The sequence below is a fragment of the Theropithecus gelada genome, chromosome 13 (genome assembly GCF_003255815.1).
Source record: "Theropithecus gelada isolate Dixy chromosome 13, Tgel_1.0, whole genome shotgun sequence".
NCBI lineage: Eukaryota > Metazoa > Chordata > Mammalia > Primates > Cercopithecidae > Theropithecus > Theropithecus gelada.
This window is the reverse complement of record NC_037681.1, coordinates 84,777,607-84,800,241: the sequence shown is the minus strand read 5'-3', so window position 1 is coordinate 84,800,241 and position 22,635 is coordinate 84,777,607. Positions and strand designations below refer to the sequence as shown.

The following is a 22,635-nucleotide window of genomic DNA, read 5'->3' as shown; positions in this document are numbered from 1 at the left end:
CAAGCCTGTGGTCCCAGTTACTCAGGAGGCTGAAGTGAGAGGATTACTTGAGCTTGGGAAGACACTTCACTATAGCCTGGGCACACAGCAGAACTCTGTTTCCAATAAATAAATAAATAAATAAATAAATAAATAAATAAATAAATAAATAAAACTAAAATGACACACTGCATACTTACTAAAACGAAGCCAACAGAAAATAAAATATTGGTAAGACTGTAAATGCATGAATATAAATAAGTATTGACTGTAAAAAGCAATAAAAAGTTGCTTCTACTCTATACTAATGAATATAATATATAATGCCCAGCTACATGACCAGAAACCTCCACATGATCCTTCCTTTCTCTTTCTTTCACCTCTTACACCCAATCAACATATCAAGCACTATTCATTTTGTCTCTTGAAACATCATTGGTATCTCCCCCTTCTTTTGATTTCCCACAGTTACTTGGTTTGTCCATCATCTCTCACCTGCATTACTGCATATTCTCTTAGCTAGTCACTCTGTCAAATACTAGTATGATTTTATATCTCTCCTCTGCTTAAAATCTTTCAACAGTTTTTCATTGCCAAACTCTTTGTCATGACATGGCATATAAGACTTTTATGATCTGGTCTCAGAAACTTCCTGACCTGGCCCATGTCACACCCTATGATCTGGCCATACTGAACTGCTTGTAGTTCTTTAAATGGGCTGTTACTTTGCTCTTCCCATGTCTTTTTTAACATCGCAAGCTCTGCTGAAATGTCTTTGTTCAGCTTGTGAGCACCTACTCATTTTTTAGGATTCAGCTCAGTTGCCACCTCCTCTGTGAAATGTTTTTCTGACTTTATTCTCATGTAAAATTGATTATTCCCTTATCTGCATTTCCCCTTTCCCAAACATCAAAAAGCTTAGGACCAGCTGGGCGTGGTGGCTCACGCCTGTAATCCCAGCACTTTGGGAGGCTGAGGCAGGTGGATCACGAGGTCAGGAGTTCGAGACCAGACCGGCCAACATGGTGAAACTCCATCTCTACCAAAAATACAAAAATTAGCTGGGCGCAGTGGCGGGCGCCTGTAATTCCAGCTACTTGGGAGGCTGAGGCAGGAGAATTGCTTGAACCCGGGAGGAGGAGTTTGCAGTGAGTGAGATTGCGCCACTGCACTCCAGCCTGGGTGACAGAGCAAGACTCCATCTCAGGAGAAAAATAAAAAATAAAAAAAAAAGCTTAGGACCAAGACTAATTAATCTTTGTATCCATAGTCTGGCACCATAGTCCGTGCTCAGTAAGTATTCCATGAAAGAATACATGAAATTTGAGATACAAAAATTTAAGTAATTAGTGTATCAGCAAATATATCTATTTTAGGGATGCAAATACAATCTAAATCTTCTCTTATGGGTTTTCCACTTCTCTCAATTCACAGTATTATTTAAAATTCCAAAATAACTGCTTGTGTATATGTTGATTGTACTAATACTGAGAATTTATAGGCTGCATTCTTTGGTGTACAAGCAGACTCCTTTAAAACATTGAAATTTTAACTGGCTTGTCTTTGACATTTTCCAAATATATCTAAAATGTCAGAGCCAGTATTTGGGGCCTACAAATCTTTTGAGTGAAAGCCCAGGCCTTCAAATTATGTGCCATTCACAGGTTTAAAATAGGAACATGTTCTATGTTGACTATGAGCTATTTGGAGACTTTGAGGACATTAGAAGAGAATAATTTTATTTTTGGGAGAAATATTGGAGGTAAGAATTCTGAGAGATAGCCTACTTATAATCTGAATATTACACACACACACACACACACACACACACGCACGCACGCACACAACGTTATCACTCTCAAATCCCAAGAATGTCAGTAAGAGTCCAATAGGCAGTCTAGGGTTAGTATAAACTATGAGAAATTTGGACTAAACATGGGAAGATATGTTCATTTGAAGTGGATGAAATATTTGCAGTGAAAGGAGAAAAATAAGTTTGCAGCAGTTTCTTCAAGTTATAAGAAAAGACGTGTATCTAATTTCCTCTTCCTCATTTACTAGCAAATTATATTTATTTCATGTTGTTTTAGAAATGACATCAATATTGTGATTTTTCCTTATGTTCATGTCCCAAACACTGTATTCATGTTTGTTTGAGGAAAGAGTAGAAACACAGTTTTAGTTGATTTTGATATAGTCAGATGGTACAGGAAACTTGAAGTTTACTGAGCAATGTCCACAGATCAAAAACTTTCTAGAATTTAAGAGATCCAAAAAACCTTAGTCTCCCAGGATTCACTTTCTTACTGAAATGACTAGATATCTGAATATACCAAATTGGAAACTGCAGATAAGCAACAAAAGGATAGCCCCTTTGGTGAAAGAAATTTAGGTATTTAACTAGATATGTAGACTGAGCATATGGTAATTGTAGGTGCACTCATTTTCCATGACTGAACTGTCCTGAATTCAAAAGACTGTAGATTCTGAAGAAATGTACAGAATGTATGGTGGAGGTAAAGTCACAATTTCACAAAGGAATCTACAGATTTTGATATATGTGAATGTCACCATGCTTTTCTACACCTGACTTTGGAGAACAAACCCGAACATATGTCTAACCTGTGGGCCATCTACCTTATTATCGTGGTTTGGTTTCAAAGTACTACATATTGACTGAGAATCTGCTGCATTCCAAGGCTGGGCTAAGCACTTTACATGTGTTTTCTCCTTCAAGAAAAACTAATTAAACTAATAGTAAATGATATCCATACGAAAGATGCTGTATGCCTGGAATTTTAGTGACAAATATAGGAACCTCAGAACTATGTTGAAATTGCTGGCCACACGTGGATTACCTGATTCTGAGAAATATGCTCTATTTCATGAAACTTCTATAGGCTTGTGAATTGGATTAGGTTCAGCTATACATAACACAGTACAAAATAGCAATGTCTTTATACAAGATAGAAGTTTGTTTCTTGGCTGGGTATGGTGGCTCACGCCTGTAATCCCAGGACTTTGGGAGGCTAAAGTGGGAGGATTGCTTGGGCCCAGGAGTTCAAGACCGGCCTGGACAATATAGCAAGACCCTGTCTCTATTTTTTTAATATAAAAAAATTTTAAAAATAAAACAAGTTTGTTTCTCACTTAAAAGAAGTCAGGAGGTAGAGTCCAGAGCTGATATGTCAGCTCCACGGTCATTAGGGACACAGATTTCTTCCATATTTCTGCTTCTCCATTCAAGCTTTTTATTTTTAAGATTTCATGTTATCTTCACTATTCACTTATTAGCCATATCTGTTCTTTTGCATTTTTGATGACTGCTCTAAGGTTTAGATTATGCATTTTTAACTCATCACAATTTACCTTCAAATAATAATATAATACTTCGTGTGTAATATAAGACCTCTTTGTACAATTTCACTTCCTTCTTCCATCCTTTAAGCTATTATTATCAAACTTTACAGGTTTAAAGACTTCAGCTAGAATTTTGTCCCTTATATATAAATACTGACAGAAATCTTTAATTATGGACCTGATAATACAGTCTTGTCATTTTCATTTTACAGTCAGTTATCTTTTTTACAAAAATTTAAGTCAGGGGGAGAAGTTTTTCATAATTACTCATATATTTACCATTTCTGGCACTCTTCATTCTTTAATATAAATCCAAGTTACCAAGAAGCGGCTTTAACATTTCTTGCAGTGCAGTTCTACTGGTGACATCCTCACGGCTTTTGTTGTCTTAAACTTCATTTTTGAAAGATTATTTTCTCTAACTATAGGATTCTATGTGTCATGGTGTTTTGTTTGTTTGTTTTGAGACAAGGGCTTGCTCTGTCACCTAGGCTGGAGTGCAGTGGCGCGTTCACAGCTCACTGCAGCCTCGACCTTCTGGGCTCAAGCAATCCTCCCACTTCAGCCTCTGGAGTAGCTGGGACTACTGGCGTACGCCACCATGCCCTGCTAATTTTTGTATTTTTTCGTAGAGACGGAGTTTTGCCACGTTGGCCAGGCTGGTCTCGAACTCCTAAGCTCAAGGGATTCACCCGCCTCGGCCTCCCAAAGTTCAGGGATGATAGGCATGAGCCACCATGCCAGGCAGGTTTTTTTTTCAGCACTTTGGAAATGCCTTTTCATGGTCTTCTGACTTGTACAGCTTCTGATTAGAAGTCTACTGATGTTTTGTGTTTATTCCTTTATACAGAATCTGCCTTTTTTCTCTGGCTGCTTTTAATATTTTCTTATTGTTGGTTTTCAACAATTTAACAGTGAAGTCTTTTACAGTGGTTTTTGGGAGTGTGTGTTTACTCTGCTTAGGGGTCATTGAGCTTCTTGAATCTGTGGGTTTATAATTTTCATCAAACGTGAAAATATTTTCAGCTATATTACTTCAAATAATTTTTCTGTCACCCCTCTGACCCATCTCTCATCTGGAACTCCAATTACACAAATATTAGAGCACTTGGTATTATCCCATAGCTCACTGAGACTTTGTTTTGGGGGTTATTTTTTCATTTTTTTTTCTTTGTGTGCTTTCTTTTGGCTAGATTCTACTGCTGTGTCTTCAAGTACACTAATCTTTTCTTTTGAGTGTCTAATTTGCTCTGTGCCTAATCTGCCTCTGAGTGTTAATCCCATCCAGTGAAATTATTTCAGAAGTTGTCATTTTAATTTCTAGAAATTCCATTTTTTATATCTTTGATTTCTCTCTTTCAGCATACTGAGCATACTTATCATTACTGTTTTAACATTGTTGACTGCTAATTCTATCATCTCTGTCATTTGTGGCTTTATGTTGACTGACTCTCCTCCTGGTGGTAGATTACTTTCCTGTTTCTTTGTATGTCCTAGTTGTCTTGCTACTTCCCAGGCATTTTCATGATCTTCCTGCCTACACCTTAAGTGCTGATGTTCTCTAAGCACTGTTCTCTATTATTGACTCCTTTTTTTCTGCCGTGCATACTCTCCATGGGTGATCTCATCCGTTGCCATAATTTCAACAGCCATTCATATGATGGTATATTCCAAGTATATCTTCTGCTGCCCATATCTGTCTCCAGGGCACAAGAGTCATGTACATAACTGACCACTAGCCCATAAGCACACAATCCAAAAATCTGGGATCCATCCCTGGCTTCTTCCTTGTAGACACTGTGGTCCACTTCTTAGGCTCCATGCCTCTTTTTCTGGGTAATCAGCTCAATTATCACTGGGATATTTGCACCTTGTCACCACAGCTTTGGTAGAAGCTGACTTCTGTGGCTCTATGGGTACGCACTTGTCTTCATTCTAAGATCATTATCCTTGTGCCATCTCCTGGCAGCCATTTTTGGTTTATGTAGGTACATGTGACTAAATCATTGAGGCTTCTGGGAAAGTAGTTTTCTTTCCTTCACAAAAGAGCTTCCAAAAGTGATTCTTTTTCTTATTTCTTCTTGGACCTAAATAGCAAAACTTAAAACTATATGAGTTGTTGGCAACCGTCATTTGACAATAAAGCTAATACTAAAGAAGAAAAAACAATTAAAATGAGGCAAAAAAGTGCCTTTAATGACATCTCTGAGTTGTTGAATCAGTCATCCCTACAGCCTGCCTTTTTCCTGAACTTTCTAGCTAGATGGTTCACTGAATCTCCTTTATTGGTTAAGCCAGTTAGAGCTGGGGTTTCTGCTGCTTTCAACCACAAGCATGATAATTCATAACTTTCCTTTTCCCTTCACCCCACACATAGGCAATTAGTCACTATGTTCTATATTCTATCCCCTGAATAGTGTCTGATTACCCTCAGTTTTCTCTTCTGCCACTGCCTTGCCTTAGCTCAGTCTCTCATGGTTTTTTTCTCCTGTAATACTGTAACAGGTCCCATACATGCCACACTCCATAGAATGATCTGTCTAAAATGCATATCTTATCAAAATTTCGTCTGCTTATAATCCTTGTGTGGCTTTCCATTGTTTCCACGAAAAGGTCCATGTTTCTTAGCATATTGCACAAGATTCTTCATTACCTAAGCCGTCTCCCTTACCTTTTTCAGTGTCTCCTCTTGCCACTCCAACTCCATTCTACTGCCAGCAATGCAACTATTTGCTGAACCAAAATACATTTGGGTCTCACACCTCTAGGTCTTTGCACTTGCTGCTCTTCCAAACACCACCCCCAATGCTCTCACCCACCTCTCTTTTCCTCCTCCCCTACCAAAATACACAAACATGCTAATTCCTAGTTATCTCAAGTGATCTTTGAAGCATTTCCTGATTTTGCCCACATCCAGGGGTAGCCGTGCACTTTCCTATTGTAGTATTTCTCATATTAAGTCTATTTACCTGTCTCCTCCTTTGCATAGTAAGCACTTTGAAAATAAGAATGTTTCTTTTACATTTTTGAATCTCTATTTCTGGGGCTCAAAACAGTGCCTAGCACAAGTAGACACTCAAGAAGCATTTTTTGAATGAGTGTATAATTATGTAGTCTGTAGATATAAGGATTTCTGATCTTGAGACTCTGTTTGAAAACCTGCTCCAAAAGTTTGTCTGATTCCTAAGCATTCATCTTTTTCTTCCAGGGTGTGGGGTTCTAGTTAGGCGGAGAAGGAAAACAAAAGAGCTCAGGACGCGTTGCCTTTAGCTCTCTGGAGAGCCAGTAATGTGTCCTGCCTTTCTCCACCCTCCTCCCTACCACCTATCCACACCTGGGTGCCCAAGATGGGTGTAGACTTAGCTGACCAGCCCAACAACATACTCATACCTTGGTTCAGACTTCTCTTATTACCAAACTAAAGTTGGCCAATACACATAAACAATTTTCAACTTGTCTTTTGAACGTATACTTTATGAAATCTGTATGTCTTAAAAATTGTAGGCCTTAAAATGAACGAACCCGGATTCTTGTATAGTAATCAAGTAAAATATAGGGATCTTAATCCTGTACTTTGCTAATCTTAAAGTTAGATGTGATTAACTGAGCAAAGTAATTAATTACGGGATTTTGATAGTGGTGATATTCGTAAGTTTTATAACCTAATTGTTCAATTACTGGAAACAACTACATTTCGACAAGCCTTAGGTAAAGAAAATTGAATTTAGACAGAGAAGATTCAATTGAGGGAAATGAGGGACAGTGGTATTCGTGATTTAGGGTTTGTGGAAGATAAACTAGGCAGCAGGGAAGACTGAAATATCGGGAGGAAGTCAGATCTCACTGGACACTTACGACTGGTGAGGCTAGGAGTTCGGGGTGGAGCGAAGTAGGAAGGACCGGCTAAGGGGTGGATCCCCAACAACACCAGAATACAAGACCGCCCTTGTTCAGCCAACATCTGCACTGAACACGTTCGCTAAGTGTGTCGGTGACCATGGTAACGGTGGGAGGGGGCGGCCCAAACCTCGCCCTCGAGCATGCTCAGTGCAGAGCGAGCCTGGTCGGGTGCTGGAAACAATGAATCCCTTTTTTCTTCAGCCAGAGAACTACAATTCCCAAGAGCCTTCTCGGCGCGACGACACCGCCTTCCGCTGTGGCCCTGCCCCGTCCCCTCCCTCAGGCCCCGCCCTCCGGTTAGACCCCTCCCCTCCCTGGGAGTGTATGTCAGTAAACCAGAGGCGGTGTGAGGCGGAGGGACCGTCGGGGGGCGCCGCCGCCGCCTCCACCACCAGCAGCAGTAGCAGCAGCAGCAGCAGCGCCAGCCCCGCGGCGCGGTCGAATTGGTCCCCAGCCCTCCGGGAGTGCACCACAAAGCAGCCCCAACGCCTCTCCCTGCTTCCGCGGCTCCTCAGCGCTCGACTTCGTGGTCAACTTCCCCTCGCTGGGCTCGGCTGGCTGGCGCGGAGGGCAGCGGCGGAACGGCGGGCTGTCTGCTCGTGCTCCCCGCGCACAACACTTCACCCTCTCGCCTCGGGTCTCAGGGGCAGCGCTGGGATCCCGGCCACCAGCAATTGTCCGGTAAGTGTGGCCGCGGGGCGCCGCGGGATGGATGGCGGCGGGGCCGCCGAGGGGCGCGGGGAGGGCGGGCGCGCAACTTCCTCGGTGGCTTCTCCGGCGGCCAGCCAGCCAGCTAGCTCTCCCCGCCCGCTGCGCGCCCCCGCGGCGGCGGGGAGCGGAGTTTGCGGCGCCTCCATCCCGCGCCCTGGCGGGAGGAAGCGCCTTTGTCAGGAACCGGCCCTGTGCGGCCTCCCCCTCCGCCCGGGAGCCGGGCGCGCGGCGGCCAACTCCGAGCCCCGCGCCTGGCTGGCCGCGCGCTCGGGCTGTGAGAGGGGAGCTCTGCGGGTGGCGGGTAGGAGAGGGAAATGGGAGAAACAAAAGGGGCGGTGGGTTTCCCTTTTGTTTGTGCGGATCTGATAACTTCTTTTCCTCCCTTACATAACGCAGACTTCCAAGTTAGTCATTCTTTTTATTGTTATGATTGTTGTCATCATCTCCGCGCGTCTTTCACATTTCCTTTCATCTTCGGATCTCAGAGCATTTTAAACACGCTAATTAATTTCACCCCTGGGTCCCCTAGGAAACAATACGCCCGTTTCCCTAAGCGGGTAAACTGAGGTCGTGAAAAGCTCTCTGATGGATACGCTTGATCTTTTACCGCGCCTGGTATCTGAGGATATGAAAGAGTTTATGAGGAAGAACCCGTTCTCAAATGCCCCGTGGAAAAGTTAAAGATGCTCATTTTACTTACAGGTTAGCTGAAGTCCAAAAGATGTCTAGGTAATTGTTACGTAGTTCAAACCATAATTCTTCTTACATAGTGTTTGAATCTTAAAACCTTTAAAGAGTTACTGAGAAATGCTTCGAGTAGGGAAATTAATGTAAATCATAAAGTCACGTCACCATCTACTTTTATTTTTGTACGTGTAGGTCTCTTAGAGGCAAGAGAGCAAGAATGGGACAGAGGGCATAGGTTTTTAAAAAATGTACATTTAACAGATTTTAATCACTACACAGAAGGAAATGTGCCTTGGTTTTAACAGCACCAACAATATTCCTGTCGTTTAGTCATCAAACAGTATATCAACAAATATTATTGAGAACTTTATTCGTAAGATGCTGGTTGTGCTAAAAACTGAAGCTTTATACTTTATAGATAAGAAAAGGTCATCTGTTTCGGTTCACAGGCTCTACTTTTTCTTACTCTGCAAAATGTTACTTTGTTTTCTTTGCACATAATCTTTTGTTTCAGAAATCGCATTGTCCTTTACTGTGTTGAATATGTATTACTCTCACACTTAAGGAGAAATGAATTTTTTATTCAGTTTGCTTAATAGGGTGAATTTAAAATTTTTTAGTTGTGGAAAAGGTTCACTTTGTTCAGTTCTGTTTCAGTTTACGATGCATCTTCTTTATAGCCAACAGAAAATATTTTCTGAGTGATCAGATTTACATGTCTCAAAACATTGTTCTTACTGTACAAATACAGCATATGAATTCCTTTATTTATATCAGCAACCTGTTCTGGATAAAAATCTTTAACTCTGAGGACCTTATTTATTTTGTGAGTTTTTATTTCTTCGGTACCAAACTGGAAAGTACCAAAAATTTAAATCAAGCATCACTTCTACTAGCTCTTTCCTCAGGTAAATAATGATCAGAACTGTAGTAACAGTGAATAGTTTCACTTACTCTAAATTCTCTTACATTTAATTTTGTATTGTGTGGTTGTCCTTAGATTTTAGATTTTGGTGGTTGCATCAGAAAATGAAAGTGAGATGTTCGTTATTTTATTTTATTTTTCCAGAGCCTTCTAACCTGTTCCCTTTCTATAGTATGTTAAAAGAGATCTTGAGTTTAACATAAATAATTGGAAAGTAGAACAATTATATGTATGGAAAGTTGCATGTAGTGAAGTGGTTATAATGTCTCATCTAGTGAATTTACAGGTTTTAAAGAGGAAACTATCACCTAGCTTTTTATTGGCATGGTAGAAGTGCTGTAATGTAGTAGTAGTGGTATTTATTTACTTCTAAAAAGCAAGCTGGAAATTTGCCTCAGTGGAGTTTGTAGGGGGAGAGAATCCATCCTTTCCTTAAGATTGACATTTAAATGTTCTTGCAGTTGGTTATGTTGAACTTTTTCTGTGGCATTTTCAAGCCAGATTTACCGGGGACATTTGTACTTTAAGGAAGCTACTAACACTGTCTTGGCTCAGTCACTGGAGTCCGCAGGCAGAAGTTAGTGTTGACTGGCGAAGTCTGGCTTTGCAGGTTTTATAATTTCTTTGAGACCCCTTAAAGGAAATGACTGAAAAGTACGGGGTAGGAAGCTAGTCTAGTACTGCCAAATGCCATTGAGGCAAGTTTCAAAGAGGAAGCCAAAGGATGTTTCCGTTTGATTTAGCTTCAGACTCTTCTGGGTTGTCAGAATGTCACTTTTGTATTTTAAGAGTTCTATCATTTCAGAATATGATTCGTTATGGTTTTCTAGTAGGTCAGGTGATAAGGACTATAGATAGTCATTATGCTTCGTGGACAACTAATATTTTTAGGCAGAAGCTTCTACAGCTGATAGAGATTTTAAGCCAAAGACTTAGAATTGAAAACTAACATATACGTGTACATTTTACCATAATACACCAATGTAGACCTATCCTAGTATTTATTAGATTAGAAAGGCTTTTGTGGATGATTTTATTATACAAATATATTTAACTGTATATATTAAAATTTCATAATGACTAATATATGATGGCACTGAGGTGGCTTTAGGTGCTCCTTTTGGGGGGAAAAAAGTCCTGTTATTCTAAAAGTTACATTTATGTCTTTGAGGAGAGTAAAGCAGATTTAAAAGCCAGTGGAAAAAGGAAGAAAATCAACAAAGTGAAGAAAACCTGATGAAGATGTTTTTAAATAATACAATATAAAGTTTCCTGGCAGCATTCATATATAAGGGACAAAATTCTAGTTGAAGTCTATAAACAGTGAATTCCACTTAGCACTTTCTGTTTATAGATTTCTAGCCATCTTTTCCAGATTCCCTCTGAATATATTACACAAGCAAAGTAAATAGAAGTCATTCTTTCAAGGGATTTGGGTTCTTGGAGTTTTTTTACACTTGTGGTAGTGGGGGAGGGGAGTGCTTATTATATTTTCTTAGTTTAAGTGTGACCTGTGCCATAGAATATTCCCCTAGACTAATGTGTGGGAACCTCAAGACAAGAAATATTGGTCATTGAAATATCGGGATATGATTTCAAGTTCTGCCCCTAGCTTTTTTTTTTTTTTTTCTCCAAATTGTCTTGAATAGATCACTTCTATTTTTCCTTCAAAGGTTGAAAATAACTGCCTAACATACTATGTTTAGTAGGTCCTAAATACTTTTTGTTGTTTAATGAATTTACAGGTAATAAAGAGAAAGCACAGTGTTTCTTGAATGGATGTCAGAGAATTTCTAATTTTTTCTTTTTTGATAGAAAAAAGTAATCAAAACATAAACATCTGATTGGAGTCTTTCAATTAGCATAGTTACCTTCAGAAATAAGCCTAGAGAAAGAGAGCTTCATCTGGTAGTTTAACAGAAATGAATTGTAAATGACTCTATAAAGAATTGACAATTTTTTCAGAATGTTGTACCAGATGTTTTAGATTCTTTTTGCCACATAAACTCCACTTCAGAGAATTGAGGTTCTACATAGTACTCTAGTATCACCCCTGTAATACGTTTACACCTCAAAATACCAGTTGCAGAAAAATAGAATGTGTTGCTGATGCCTGTAAATGGGAAAATCCTGACATCTGTCTTCGTCCTCCAGTTAATCTTGACTGTTCATGTAGTTTTTTTAAAAATTAATTCAACACACATGTAATTTACTTCCTTTTCAGAAAATTTGTTGCTAATTTTTATTTTATGAGTCTCTTGGGATGTTGCTAATTCTAAAAATATGTAATACCCCCGGTTTCCCACCATCTTCTACAGTTTCTTTTTCTATTTTTTTTTGGCTGCAGTTTTCTTTTTCCCCTAAACTATCTAAAATAAGCTAAGAAATGTTTAAATGTAGTTGACAAGAAACACAGTAATTTATCATGCTAAAATTTCAACATACAAGGTGCAATGAAATCTGTTTTAGAGACAGTACACTTTTGAAGGGGGTAAAGCAGGTACAGCAAATAAATTTCATTTGGGGTACCAAATCTGATTGTTTAGTGGTGGCTGCCTAGAGTGCCATGTTTAGAAAACTGGGAGTCCTTATTCAAACTTAAGAGAAAAGACTACTGTGATTAGCAATTTCTGCTGTTGGTGAGCAGTGGACTTTTGACATGGATGCCAAATACATTCAATATTTATTGATGCCTTTTACATGTCACAGGTCTAGATGCTGATACCTCACAGACTAAAATCTCTGCCTTCATGGTGTTTACATTCTAATAACAAGACACAAACCATAAAATAAGTAAAATACATTGCGTTTTAAGAAAAATGGCTGGACGCAGTGGGTCACACCTGTAATCCTAGCACTTTGAGAGGCTGAGGTGGGAAGATGCCTCTTGTCCAGGAGTTCAAGATCAGCCTGGGCAACATGGTGAGACCCTGTCTCTACAAAGAAATTTTTTTAAAAAATGAACTGTACACTGTCCCAACTACTCAGGAAGCTGAGGTGGGAAGATCACTTAAACCTGGGAGGTTGAGGCTGCCTTGAACCATGATTGCACCACTGCACTCCAGCCTAGGCAACAGAGCGAGACCCTGCCTCAAAAAAATAAAAATTAAAAAAATAAAAGAAAAATGATCTGGTTTCTTCAAAAAGTTAATAGCAAGAAATAAGAGAGGGAGGGAGAACTATGAGATTAAAAGAGACTTAAGAGGCTTATCCACCAAATGCAATGTATGAACCTTAGTTATATCCCGCTTTGAGCAAACTAACTGTAAAAAGACGTTTATTCAAAATTGGGGAGATTTAGACTCTGGATATTTAATGAAAAGGATTTGTCCATTTTTTCAGGTGTGAGAATGTATTTTTTTTAAGTGTTGTTTTAGAGATATATAATAAAGTGTTTACAACTTAAAATGTGATGTGTGGGTTTTTACTTCAAAATATTGAAAGGGAGAGGAACGTAGATGAAACAAGATTGGCCATATATTGAAAATTGCTGAAGGTAGATGCTCTATGGATACATGAGGTTTCTTACTTCCTCTTTAGTTTTGTGTATGTTTGAAATTTCCCCTAATAAACAGTTTTACACACAAACAGGAAAATAAAGCAGGGAAGGGGAAGGGAGAATAAATGGGATTTGAGTATGTGGTTGGGAGGGGGATGCAGTTTTTTGTTTTTTGTTTCTGAGATGGGAGTTTTGCTCTTGTCGCCCAGGCTGGAGTGCAGTGGTGTGATTTCAGCTCACTGCAACCTCCGTTTCCTGGGTTCAAGTGATTCTCCTACCTCAGCCTCCTGAGTAGCTGGGATTACAGGCGTACGCCACCACACCCAGCAGAGTTTCGTATTTTTAGTAGAGACAGGGTTTCACCATGTTGACCAGACTGGTCTCAAACTCCTGACCTCAGCTGATCACCCACCTCGGCCTCCCAAAGTGCTGGGATTACAGGCGTGAGCCACCATGCCTGGCCAAGATGCAGTTTTAAAGGGTAGTCAGAAAAGACTTCATTGAGAAGATGATAAATAGTTGAGAAAGTGAATAATGACCTGAAGGAGGTAGCAGAGCAAGCCTTGCACGTCACTTTTTGGAGCAAGACATTATACACAGAGGGAATAGTAAGTACAGTAGCCCTGAGATGGCAGCATGCCTACAACTGCAAGAAACTACAAGAAGACAAGGGTGAGCCAGGCATAGTGACTTGCACCTGTAGTCCCAGCTACTCAAGAGGCTGAGGTGGGAGGATCACTTGAGCCCAGGAGTTCCAGACCAGCCTGAGCAACATAACCAGATCCTGTCTAAAAAAAAAAACGGCCGGGCGCAGTGGCTCATGCCTGTAATCCCAGCACTTTGGGAGGCCGAGGCAGGCGGATCACGAGGTTAGGAGATCCAGACCATCCTGGCTAACACAGTGAAACCCCATCTCTACCAAAAATACAAAAAATTAGCCGGGCGTGGTGGCGGGCACCTGTAGTCCCAGCTACTCTGGAGGCTGAGGCAGGAGAATGGCATGAACCCGGGAGGCAGAGCTTGCAGTGAGCCAAGATCGCACCACTGCACTCCAGCCTGGGCGATGAGCGAGACTCCGTCTCAAACAACAACAACAACAACAACAAAAAACTAGTGTAACTAGATCACTAGATCAGGGTGAGCATGAATACATAAAATCAGCATCAGCATGGGAAAGGAAGGGTAGAGAAGACTTACATTGTGTAGGGCTGGTTGTCCATCTTGCTTTAAAGTAAAAATATTTTATACACTTATCTAAAATAAGTCTTCTACTTTAGAATAGTCACTGTGGAAGCCGTACACTTAACAATACTAGCATTACTCAAGACTTTTAGAAATTTTTGTTGTTGTTTTCTAAGCCAGCTTAAGAGCCACACGTGAAAATAGCTCATTACTTTGTATTTGCTCCTTGTTTTTAAGGAAAAATGGGGTGATTGGCCATGTGATATTTCATGTTATTTATCAGATAATGACTCACAGAAGATCTTGACAGAAAGAAAATGGAAAGTAACTTGAGGCTCTTTCTAAAAATCAGATCCAGTCTGAGAAGGCAGTTATTGTTTGTAAAAGTCAGAATCACCCGTAGACCAAAAAGGAATTTTAATAATGTTGTGGACAATTGTAGCATCATTTGGAATAAGAGTATATAACTTCTGAGAATGACTAGTATGGAAGGCACCATACTCATTTGGATATTTAAGGTCTCACAAAATGCACTCACACACACATATACACACATACAAGATCATATACCATTCTTAATACTAAGTATTCAAAACAGTCATTTCAGGTAAGTTTCATTTCTGCATTCAAGACTAAAGGGATGGTATTTAAAACGCAGTGAAATTGTTTAACTCTTGTCGCTATGGCATATACTTGGGAAACTAAAAGACTAACACATGTTAGTGTTAAGAGATGAATCTGGCTCTTAAGTCTTCTTATATTCATGCTTCATTTCTCAGATTAGTAGTTGTTTTGAAAACATTCTGATTTACCTTAAAGAACTGTTTTTAATCTTTATTAATAAAGGCATAGAAAAAATTGGATCTCATTTAAATGTTTAAATGCCCCCAAAAACCTCAATAAATATGGATTGTAAAAATCTACTCTCAGGACAATATACATGTAGGATTACTACTTTGAACAATTACCATACTAGTTCATTCTTTAGAGGTACAGTTTTTCCAACCTGAGAAACTAAACATTTCAGTGATTTTTACTCTCCTGTCAAGAAAGCCATTCTTTTTCTTGTTATTTATGTCCAGTGGTGGGGGAGCACAACGTTTTCATTTGTTTTTTTTTGTTTTGTTTTGTTTTGTTTTGTTTTTGAGACAGAGTCTTGCTCTGTCACCAGGCTAGAGTGCAGTGGCGCAATCTCGGCTCACTGCAACCTCCACCTCCTGAGTTCAAGTGATTCCCCTGCCTCAGCCTCCCAAGTAGCTGGAATTATAGGCGCGCACCACTACGCCCAGCTAATTTTTTGTATTTTAGTAGAGACGGGGTTTCACCATGTTGGCCAGGTTGGGCTCGATCTCCTGACCTCGTGATCCACCGCCTCGGCCTCCCAGAGTGCTGGAATTACAGGCGTGAGCCACTGCGCGCAGCCTCATTTGTATTTTTAACCAATTATATTTAAAATTTAATGCCATGAAGTAGAATTTATGAACTTTTACCATGTAGTAAATTACATAGTGACCACTAAGAATATAAGTATATAACTGTGTAAGGAATACTTTAACAAAACTGCCTATTTTAAACATTTTTCAGTAAATTGTTAGGAATCTAGTTCTTTAATTCACTCAGAGTTTTTGTCCCTGTAGTGTATGTAGATGTATATGTGCATGTGTATGTATAGATAGACAGCCAGACTCTCTTACTGTATACTGCACATACTATCAGGACTGAGCTGCTGGACTAGATTATTTAATGTATTTTAAACACTAGTCTGTTAACATGGAACAACTGAGCCCATATTTAATTCCTGGGCTTTCCATTAACTCTGAAAGTCCTTTAAAACCTTTGATTAATCTAAAAAAAAAACAAGTGGGAGTGGTTTTTCATAACGATCTTTGAAGTTCTGTGATGATGACCATACTGAAGTGTGACTTATTTTAGAAATAGCTTTCATTCAGGCTGTTAATTTACTGGTAGGATCATGAATCTGTTTTTCATTTCCATTTTTGTGGAATAAATGAGTAACTTATGATGGACGAGAAAGAGAGGGAAGTCAGGAAGAGAAGGAAGGAAAGGAAAAAATTGGATCTCACAAAACAGTAAATATGACTATGGATAATTCTCTTAAGTTGGATGTGCTTAAGTGTCTGTGACCTAATGAGCTAAGGCTCAAATGTGTAAATTAAGTAGAGAATAGAAGTAATAATACAACTTTCATTTGAAGAGAAGTTGCTTTGCTAAAGGACATCTTACATTTCATGTTGACTTAAACCATATGACCATGATAAAATCTATACTTAATTTTGGAAATAGTAATGAATAATAATAATTGAGAAATTATTTGAAAATTCAGTCTATTATTTAAGCTTTGTAGATTTTTACAGCAACAGGTTCAAGGTTATTCTTCTCAGCTTGTGCATTGCAAGATACTTCTCATTTCCTGCCTGTCTCACTTTCATCTATTCATTACTCTGCCAATAGCTCTCTTTATCATCGTTTACCAGCTTTAGTCATGCCTATTGCTCTTCAACAGCGTTTTCGATGTTTGTCTACCATTTTTATACTTACAAAGTAGACTTGGAATGAATTAGGGGTATAAAGTAGAAACCTGTGGATGGCAAGTACAATACTTTTCCTATTTGTGCCATATTTAATCTTTTTAAACTTTCCTTGTCTATTTCTGTTGTGTGCCGTTGTGAAGATCTCTCATCAGACACTAAGAGATAACTACGTGAACTGTAGGATGCAATACTTTTTAAACTCAGTAATGTAGGAAACAGTAGGAAACAGTGAGTTTAAACTCATACTCATTGAGTTAATCCTGCATCCATCCAGAACCTACATACCTAAATTAGCAGTTTGATAGTAATAGTGGAATTTCAAAAGCTATTTTCAGCTCTTGATGTTTGTTGTCTTTTCCAAAAATGTCAAACAATTGGGGACTTCATCATTAGTGTAATAATAATCATATATGACCTTAGAGGGAGACTGTACTTCTGTTGAGCTTCTATTTGACAGTCAAGAGGAAAAGATAAAAAGATAAGTAATGTGGTAAAGAAGGTTATAACTTCTTCCTTCCACAAGAATGAAGTATGAAGTGACTGGCCCTGATATTTTTCTAGTAACTCATTGTAGTGTTCAACATATCATTTGGCTTAGTCTTTAGAAGGCACAGTTTAATTTTATTTTTTAACAATAAGTGAAAACAATTGAAAGTGCTTTGTTGATTCTTCAAAACCTTAATGTTGAATTTCTGGTTCTTGGCAGATACTATCCATAGTACTTCATGTTCCTCTGGGTTTATTTCAGATTTAATGAACTGCATGTACTGGAAGCACTAAAAGCTGATTGGCTTTAATTTTAGACTACAATTAACATGATGGATTTTTCTTTGAATTGTTTCTCACTGTCATTCTTTAAATTCACCATTAAAGGATCAAAACATCCAAATTACAAAACTAGTTAAGTTCATCATTCATGAGAAAATGTGTTAAATATGTATCTTTTGTAAAGTAGTGGCTGCTTCTAATTAGAAACTAGTCCTATAGACATACCTTATGTATCAAAAAGCTTTTTAAATATACTTACTGCTTTACTGTTATTTTCATTTAAAATAGGATGATTCAGTCTCTGAACTAGCCCTGTCTGTTCCTCAAAGGAACTAGGATGAATTTTGAGCAGGGGCTCTTAAACTGTTTAACATTGAGCAGATCTGTAACTTCATTGAGAGCAGACATTTTAAAAAATTCATCACTGACATTTATTCAACAAAAAGAAGATCAGATTTTGCTAAAGCCTTTTGGTTGTGTCTCTTTTAGAAATAACGTTATTTATTTGCATATAGTTCAGCTCTTAAGGACTAGTCTTTTAAGGCTTTAGCCAGAATTTGTCTCCTAAAGCTGACTTTAAAATGGCTTCCAAAAGGATTTGCTGAGTTTCAGAACTGAGTAGGCTGCTAATGATTCAGTAGGCCCCCTCATTTTCCTCCTACTCCTTAAATTGAAGGCTCCTTCGTACCATCTAGGTACCCTGAGTCATCATGGATAAACTCTAAAGAAGAATTGTCATATGGAAAAACTCTCCATGAAGGGAGAATGTCAGCAGTCTGAGTCAGAGATCATTCATTGATCACAATGATACAATCTATAGGTTGTGGGCTTCATTTTAAATCTTTTAATGTACTTCCATGTATGTCCTTATTATAGGATTGTAAATCCTATAATGCCTATAAAACCGTCTGAGGTGTTTATTCCCTGTTCATTTCTAATTGGTTTGGTTTTTATTATCTATTACATGAAAAGGATTTTATATTCTTTATTGAATAAATAGGACAGGCAATATGATACAGGATAAAAACCGCTGTATCAGAAGTTAGGGGACCTGGAGTTCTGGTTCATCTTCTCAATATGTGACTTTATATATTTCATTTAACCTCTTTGAGCCTGAGTTTCCTTATCTTTACAAGGTCAGTAACTCCAGAACTCACACCCTCTTTGGAACCAACCCATGGCAGATACAGCTGCTAGCTGTATCTGTATCTGTATCCCAAACCAGCTTCAGATAACTTTTTGATACAGCACTGTCAGGAACTATATATATAATTGCCATTCTGATGAAATCTCTTTATCATCTCAGTTGTATCGGGTCTCTTCCAGCTCCAGGATTCTATGACTTTAAATAATTTGCCTATGGAAAGTCTCTGTCTTCTATACTCTCTTTTCACATTGAGTGTTCAGTGAAGTGAAACTTACTGTTTGAGCTTAAGAATTATTTGTAGTCAGGGATAGCATGTTTATGTTTCATTTAGTGATGTTAAAAACAAATGATTGGAAAAAACTCATGAGGGTACTTAAAATTCCAAATGAAATGGTAACAAATAAAAATTTTTAGTGCTAATTTGATGGAAACTCATTTTAAGTTCTAAATGTTTGTGGCACAGACCTCAGGTTAGTGAAATTTGAAGTAATGTATTTGTCTGGAGGGCACATAATGAAGACATAGGAATCCTAGACTGAGAAATAAAGAGGCCTGAGTTCTAGCTTTGCAAACTGTTTTTTTAACCTGGTTAGTGTCTTCATCTGTTGTAATGGTATCAGGCCAGTGTTTTTCATTAATGTATTGTATAAATTACCTAAGGATCATATTATAATGCATATGCTAATTCAGTAAGTATGACTGGGGCTTGAGATTCTTCATTTTTAGCAGGCTTCTGGGTGTGCTACTGCTATAGGCCATGGACCACACTTATAAAAGTACTAGGCCATTTCCAAGGCTCCTTCGGGTTTAAAGGGTCTTTAAATTATAAGTCCACTTCTTTTTCTTCTGCTCTTTTGTATCACTATTAAACTTGTACTTTTTGAAGCCACATATTACTAGACTCATTCCTTATTTTCTCAGTCTGAGAGCTCCATTAGTTTTGTTGTTTTTCCCTTTCTAGAATGAACTTGACGTAGGGGTCATTCAAGTTAAAGCTAAGGTAGTATAATAGAAAGAGGCTTTAATAAAAAGAAAACTTTATTCAGATGCCTCCCCCACTAATTGGTAGCTCTGTTGCTTTGGACAGTTGACTCAGTTTACTTAATCTCAAAGTTCTGAGTACAAGCCTCACCAGGACTTACTAAATTCCTTATCCAAAATGCTTGGGGCAAAAAAGTGTTTTGGATTTCAGATTTTTTCAGATTGTGGAATATTTGCATTATACTTGGAAGAGCATTTCCTTTGAGAATCGTGTTAGCACTTAAAAAGTTTCAGGTGTTGTAGCATTTTGGATTTCAGATTTTTAGATTAGGGATGTTCAACCTGTGTCTTCCTGGTAAGGTTGTTGAAAGGAATAGAGATAATATATAAAGTTATCAGCACAATGTCAAACATAAAGTAGGTACTCAAGAATTGGAAGCTATTTTTTTTTTATTCCTACTGGCATCCCGACTTGTTCTAGTAGAAAGACAAAAAAGAGTGGGAAAGATCTGTCGCCAATTCAGGACCTTTCTCTGTGTGCCAACTTAAATTTTCAACTGCTTATTAGACATATTAACTAAAATTCTTCAAACTTGCCATAGTGAAAAAGACCTCTGTTTTCTTTCCATATCTGTTCTGCCTCCTTTAATACTGGTAGAGATTACTGTTTCTGCCTGGGCACAGTGGCTCACGCCTGTAATCCCAGCACTTTGGGAGGCCGAGGTGGGTGGATTATTTGAGGTCAGAAGTTTGAGACCAGCCTGGCCAACATGGGTGAAACCCCGTCTCTACTAAAAATACAAACATTAGTTGAGCGTGATGGTGTCTGCCTGTAATCCCAGCTACTCGGGAGGCTGAGGCAAGAGAATTACTTGAACCCAGGAGGTGGAGGTTGCAGTGAGCCGAGATGGTACCACTGCACTCCAGTCTGGGTAATGGAGTGAGACTCCGTCTCAATGTAAAAAACAAAAGCAAAAAGGAGAGAGATTACTGTTTCAATCACTACATGCCGGTTAGGATCCTGTCGTTTCTGCCTTTGGCCTTCCATATCCATGGGATCTGCATCTGAGGATTGAACCAACCATGGGTCAAAAATATTTGGAAAACAAATACAATAAAAAATACCAATATAACAATAAAATAATACAAATAAAAAGTACAGTATAACAACTATTTTCATAGCACTTACATTTTATTAGGTATTATAAGTCAGGGGTCCCCATCCCCAGGGCATTGACCTGTACCTGTCTGTGGCGTATTAGGAACCAGGCCGCACAGAGGAGTTGAGTGGTGGATGAGCAAGCATTACTGCCTGAGCTCCACCTCCTGTTAGATCAGCAGGGCATTAGATCTCACAGGAGCGTGAACCCTGTTGGGAAGTGCGAGGGATCTAGGTTGGGCGCTCCTTATGAGAATCTAACTAATGCCTGATGATCTAAGGTGGAACAGTTTCATCCTGAAACCATTCCCCCACAACCACTCACTCCTAACCCCCATCGGTGGAAAAATTGTCTTCCATGAAACTGGTCCCTGGTGCCATAAAGATTGGGACTGCTGTTATAAGTAATCCAGAGATAATTTAAAGTATACCAGAGGATGTATGCAAATACTATGCCATTTTATATAAGGGATTTGAGCATCTGCAGATTTGGGTATTGAAGAAAAGTCTTGGAAATCTGCAGATTTGGGTATTGGAGAAAAGTCCGCAGATACCAAGGGATAACTCTATATTTGTTTCTAACTCTCCCCATGGATGCCTCAAAAGTACCTCCCATTTCCATGCCCCGGATCAAACCTATGGGAGCCTCAAGAATACCACACTATACAAGTCTTCAAAGTGATTTATTACCCTTAATAGAAATTAATTTCCATCATTGCCCCTTTCCCAAAAAAATTCTCTTTAGCAGAAAATAGTTTCTGTACTGAAGTAATCATTTCTAAATAATTGATAATAGAAATAGTCAGGTAATTCAGTAGGAATTTACTGTCAGAAAAACTCTAACAGGAAACCTTTGTTGACCTACTACAGTGTACTAGACATTTGTTTAATGTCCCATAACAATCCTTTGAGGTAGGTAATATTATATTAAAAGGTAATAGGGTATAATGATTGCAAGTATTAACCAAAATTTCTGAGGTTTCAATCCCAGATGTCAGCCCTTACTAGTTGTTTGACCACGGTCAATTTACTGAACTGGTCTGAGCCTCAGTTTCCTCCTATATGAAATAGATGATAATATAACTTATCTCCTAAGAACATTTTTAGGAATTAAATAATTTTTAAAAAGCTCTTTGAGAAATGCCTGTCATTTATTATAATAAGCACTGCATATGTGTTAGTTACTGTTATTTATTATCTTAGTCTTACAGGTTAGGAAACTGAGACTCAGTGAAATTGGTCCAAGTTTCACAGCTATTAAAAGATAGTGCCAGGAGTTGGACATAGGCAGTCTGACTCCAGAACTCCCTTAACCATTCTATTTTACTTCATCTCAAGTAATGATAATTTATCTTATCCTCTTGCTTACAGCCTCCATATTAATGGTCTCATTGTGATCATAGGAGTAATAAAATTCATTCTAGCAGTCACGTGTGGTACTTAAAATGTAGAATTTCTAAAATATGCAGGTAAAAGCTCACTTTAATACGATCTGAGAAATATAAGAATATATATTTAATTCTATCTTATTTCATGTTTGCTTTTCTCCATTTCTTGTTAACAGTCACCAAAATCCCTAGAAAGTGGAAGTACTAATTTTACATTACTATATAGTGACTTTAGTTGTCGTGATTTACTTAGTCTGTTAAATCTTCTTTTGCTAAACATTTTCAGAATGACTGGCGCTCATTATCATGTTGTAACTACATAGTGTGCTTAAAATCAAGAATTTTTATGAATATGATTAACTGGTACCTCTTTTGAAATTGTGTAGTGATTTGTCTG

At 38.5% G+C, this 22,635-nt stretch overlaps 1 protein-coding gene across 4 annotated transcripts in view; it reads left to right on the top strand.

The window, feature by feature from the left end:
• The first annotated feature begins 7,517 nt into the window (after positions 1-7,517).
• PELI1 (pellino E3 ubiquitin protein ligase 1) overlaps positions 7,518-22,635 on the top strand; it is a 68,867-nt gene continuing 53,749 nt past the window's right edge. Inside the window, exon 1 of one of the 4 annotated variants that reach the window (XM_025354332.1) lies at positions 7,518-7,920. The gene's annotated coding sequence lies outside the window, so the exon portion shown is untranslated. The remainder of the gene's footprint in view (positions 7,921-22,635) is intronic. The other 3 variants (XM_025354334.1, XM_025354335.1, XM_025354333.1) reach the window with 3 other exon arrangements.